We start from the raw sequence: 4,599 nt of genomic DNA on the forward strand, positions 1-4,599 counted from the left end.
GAGGACGCGGGTCCCGGGATCCCGGAGGGCCCCCAGAGCTGGGTCCGACGGGGGCTGCTTGGGGAGCGAGCGCGGTGCGGGTCCCAGAGCCCCGCGGCCAAGGACCCTGCTGGTAGAGGTCGGGGTCTCGAAACCTTAAGGTGGCCTCCAGGAAAAGACGCCCATGGGGCCGGGCCGAGGAGCACCCGCCCCCAGCGCCCCCGGGGTCGCCTTGCGGTCGGGATCCTGCTCTCCAGCCCCCCGAAGCTCGGCGGGGTGCCGGACGCCGAGACCCAGGAGCCTTTTCCCGCCCGTCTCCCCGCCCCCCCCTTTCTCCCGGGCCGCCCCGGTGCCGCCAGCCCTCCAGCGCACGAGTCCTCCATCGGCGACCTTGAGCCCCGACGGAAGGCACCGGTCCTCGTAGTCCCCAGCCCGCCAGGACCACGTCCACCCCGCCGGGCTCCGAGCCTCCCCGACCCGAGCCCTCACCTGGGCCTCGCGGCCGGAGCGCTGGGCACGAAGTCGGGCCAAGCCCTCGCGCCCCTCTCCCTCCCCGCGACTCTGGAGTTTCCTCTCCCGCACCATGGCAGATCCAGGGGCCACAGCTTTGCTCCCCAGATCTCGGGGTTACAGCGTCAAAGCTCGAGATCTGGCGCCTGAGTGCCAGCTCCCCGAAGTCCGCGCAGGGCAGGGATGTCCTCCCCGAAAGCGGGATGTCCACGCCTAGGTGGTAGTGAGGGCGGGTGTGGGGCAGCCACAGGATCCCGACCCGGTGTAGAAGGGAGTAGTCCCCCGGGCGCCCCAGGCCACCTGGGCCAAGGGATGAAACTCGGGTCGCAGGCTGGACAGGGCCCTGGAGCAGGACGGAGCGCAAGGCAAAGGGGGGCAGGGACCTCGCATCCCGCGGGCCCGAGCCTCAGCTCCTCCCCACGACGGGCGCACGGCCCTGGCGTCCCCTCAGCACCCGCGGAGCTGAGCCCTGTGATCTCAAGGCTCGACCATCGGAGAGGCCCCGACAGAAGTCAGTCCGAGGCCCCGTGCTGACTCCTTGAGGCGCGCGTGACACCCGGCGCCCGGCTGAGACCATAAAGTCACGGGCCAAGTCCAAAAGTCGGTTCCTCGGAACCAGCAATGTCCTGACCCACGGGCCTCCGCCGTCACGGTCGTGCACCCCACCCCGCGCCCATGCCCGAGCGCTCGGGAGAGCCAAGGCCTGGGCCGGCCGAGCCTCCCGCCTGGGCTGGGGGTGCAGCCAGCCCCTCGCCGGCCCCCCGCGTATGCTTGTGTGCACAGGTTCAGAGCTGCAGCGCGCGAACTGCGTGCGTCCCCCAGGCCACCGCAGCCCGGGCACGCACACGCGTGCACATACACGTGGCCCCGCGGGCGGCACGCTCACGCGCTCCCCGCGCACCGGTTTCCAGGCGGGGCCGTAGCACACACGCGCACGCAGGCAGCTACTAGCGTCTACTCGCGCTCCAGGGCAATCAGAAACACAGCTCGCACTCGCCGTCCTCCCACGCAATCCTCGCGGGGTGCCGGGTGGAACCCAGGCGCCCTAAACTTTCTCACACTTGAACCCCGCACAGAGCGGAAGGCAGCTGCGCGGCGTCTAGGGCGAGTTCAGGAGTTGGGAATGAGGCGCGACCCTCCCCAGGAACCCTGCCTGGAGCCCCTGTGTTTGTGGACGCCCTGGAGTTGAGGGCGGTGGCTAACGGAGGCCGCCCGCTCAGGCCTGAAGCTGGCACCCAGGAACCGACATTGCCCTCTAGCGGTGCAGACAGCCCTGGCCACGGCTGCGGTCGTCGGATTGGGAGTGGGCCTGGATTCCAGCAAATCTCACCAAGGGGCTGGGGGGCAGAATACCTGCGGGGACAGAGCCTGTCTTGTCGGGGCGAGGGTTCCACTACCCACTACTTATTTTACCAATTCTTTATTTGAATCCCGTTTGTCCCCTTGGAGGACAGGAGAGCTTCTGTCCTGGAAGTCCTAAATGTGGAACCTCTCCTGGCTGCACCTGATAGGACCCCACTTGGGTCATTCTGGAAGGGGCAGAGGCGGGATATTTATTCAAAGCACATTCAGCACGTTAGAGTTAAGGTGGCACTGGGTTCTAATCCTGCTCCCATCCCTACTTACAAGTTGGGTAATTTAGGACAGGTCACATAGCCATCTTCTCTATGTGAGGATATTATAGCTTCCTGCTCAGTACTCCCTACCTTTCCCTTTGGGGGCTCTTGTTCTGGTAGACAAACCTCAGAGGGATTCCTGGTTCATTTCTTCCTCCTCCTGCCCTGCAGCAATGCCCTGGCCCTGGGAGGCCCTAGCTAACAGATCCTGAGGCCCACCTCACCCCCTGCAGCAGGAGCCTGGGGATGGCAGGTTCTCTGCCTGTATGCTTCTGCCCTCTAGGTTCAGTGGGTGACACTTTTTTTGAGACAGAGTCCTACTGTGTAATCCAGGCTGGCTTGGAGCTCACTAGCCCAGGCTGGCTTCAAATGAAGTGGTCTTCCTGCCTCAGCTTCCCAAGTGCTGGTATGACAAGCGTGTGCCTCCATGCCCTGTGGGGAGTGACACTTGAGTTGCCATCAAGGGCCTCTCAGAGTTACCTTGGGTGGCAGAGACCCTAGGAGAAAGCCTTTGTCCTTTGCCTTGACACTCAGTGTGACCTTTGGGGGTGGCTGCTCCACTTCTCTCTCTGTGACCCAAGCAATTGGAATAGCAGGCTGGGTCCATGTCTGTGAGGGTGGACAAGGGCCTGGGGCCACGTGCCACTTCTGTGACATCAACTTGTTTGAGCCTAGCAGCTGCTCAGGAGGTCGTCTCAGGACAGGACCTCAGATCGCAAATGAGGAGCGGTGCGGGTGACAGGTGGCTTCCTCAGGCCGGGCCGCCAGCCCTCCTTCAGTGCCTTCCTCTGTCACACACAGACGCAAACGAGTGCGTCCGCGGCTGCGTGTGGCTGAGACAGGGCCGAGTGCGTATGTGACTGCGTGTGTGTTGGCGGGTGTGAAGGAGGCTGGGCTCAGCGGCTGCCCTGGCACCGGCACGGGCGTGGGCCTGGCTCACATGGATGGAAGTCGGAAGAGGAGGAGGAGAGCGAGGTGGGCGAGGGCCGGGCTGGCTGCGGGAGGGGCCCTGGGTGAGTGGAGTGTGGGAGGGCAAGGAAGGGCAGCCTGCGGCTCCTCTCCATCCTCTAAGACAATTGTTTCATTTTTGGGGTTCCCTGGCTGCTCTTGGGGCCAACCTTGACACTGGGAGCCTTGTGAGATCTCATATTTTGCCCTTGGAGGGGGTTGAACCCTTGAAGCCCTGAGCTACACCTCCAGCCCAGTTTATTAGGAAACAGTCTCACTCTGTGATCCTCCTTTCTCGGCCTCTGGAGTGCCTGAGATGCAGGTATGCACCACTGCGCTGGGTGGGCTGCGGGCCCTGCAGGCTGCTGACGCCTCTGCAGTCCGAGCTTCTGGGTCTGCAGAGCCCCAAGTCTGCTGCCTGACGCATCCTGTGCTGCTCTGGGCTGGGGGGGGGGGTGCTGCTCTGCCTCTCAAGGCCTCCTCTTTCTCTCCTCCTCCTCCTCCTCTTCCTCCTCCTCCTCCTCCTCTGCTCCTGGGGACCCCCCTCTGCCCTTGGAATGGGTTTCCTGGCGTCAGGGTATCCTCTGCTAGAACCCTGAGAGGACTGCTCTGCTAGGACCCCAGCGACAGGGAACGGAGAAGCCACAGGACCTCAGCTGAGTTGTGTAACACCCCTGCCTGGTTCTCCATCTGTAAGAAGTTAAAGCTACCTCTTTGTAGCTGTGTTACAGGGCACAAAGAGTTAATACTGTAAAGCAGTGTAGAAAGTGCCTGACCCTCAGGAGGTCAGACATGGCAACTGTATAGGGTTGGAGCCCCTTGGGGGGCCCAGACAGAGCTCCACCGCCGTTCAGGTGGGCCCTGGTTCTGTCCCCAGTGCCACCCGCCATGCACACACACACCCTAAGTGGGTGGAGGAAGGGCAGCCTGGAACCAGAGCCCTTTAGCCACTCCACCCCGCTTCCTGGGGTCCATCACACTGGCCTCTGGAGGTGAGGGCAAGCCTTTGTGTGTTTAAGGTGGTTTTTTTTTTTTTGGTTTTTTGAGACAAGATCTTGCTGTTATCCCAGACTGGCCTCCACTTTCTCAGCTGTCTTCCTGCCTCAGCCTCCTGAGGCGTGCACCTCCAGGCCTTCGCTCTTGCCATTGTCCTTGAGTGGGCCATTCTCTCAACACTTTCTGTGTCTACCTTCTTGTCACCTGCTTCTTCTCCTGCATGGTACTTTTTTGTGTTGTTAATAGAGTTTCACAATGCAGTTCAGGCTGGCCTTGAACTCACTGTGTAACTCACTCGAATTCATGGTGATCTTCCAGCCTCGACCTCCAAAGTGCTGGGATTACAGGTGTGTGCCACCATGCCGGGTCCTGACACTTTCCCTCATCACTCAACAAGGAACCATCCCTGTCCTGCCTTCTGTCTCACCCTACCCTCAGCCTGCCTGCCTTTGCTCTCTCTCTCTCTGTCTCTCTCTGTCTCTCTCTCTGTCTCTCTCTCTGTCTCTCTCTCTCTCTCTGTCTCTCTCTCTGTCTCTCTCTCTGTCTCTCT

At 62.0% G+C, this 4,599-nt stretch overlaps 1 protein-coding gene across 1 annotated transcript in view; it reads left to right on the forward strand.

The window, feature by feature from the left end:
• The first annotated feature begins 2,899 nt into the window (after nt 1–2,899).
• Nucleotides 2,900–4,599, forward strand: part of Chrm4 (cholinergic receptor muscarinic 4) — a 4,721-nt gene continuing 3,021 nt past the window's right edge. The window contains exon 1 of the mRNA XM_004626991.2: nt 2,900–3,080. The gene's annotated coding sequence lies outside the window, so the exon portion shown is untranslated. The remainder of the gene's footprint in view (nt 3,081–4,599) is intronic.

This window comes from Octodon degus, unplaced genomic scaffold (assembly GCF_000260255.1).
Source record: "Octodon degus isolate 3935 unplaced genomic scaffold, OctDeg1.0 scaffold00018, whole genome shotgun sequence".
Taxonomy (NCBI): Eukaryota; Metazoa; Chordata; class Mammalia; order Rodentia; family Octodontidae; genus Octodon; species Octodon degus.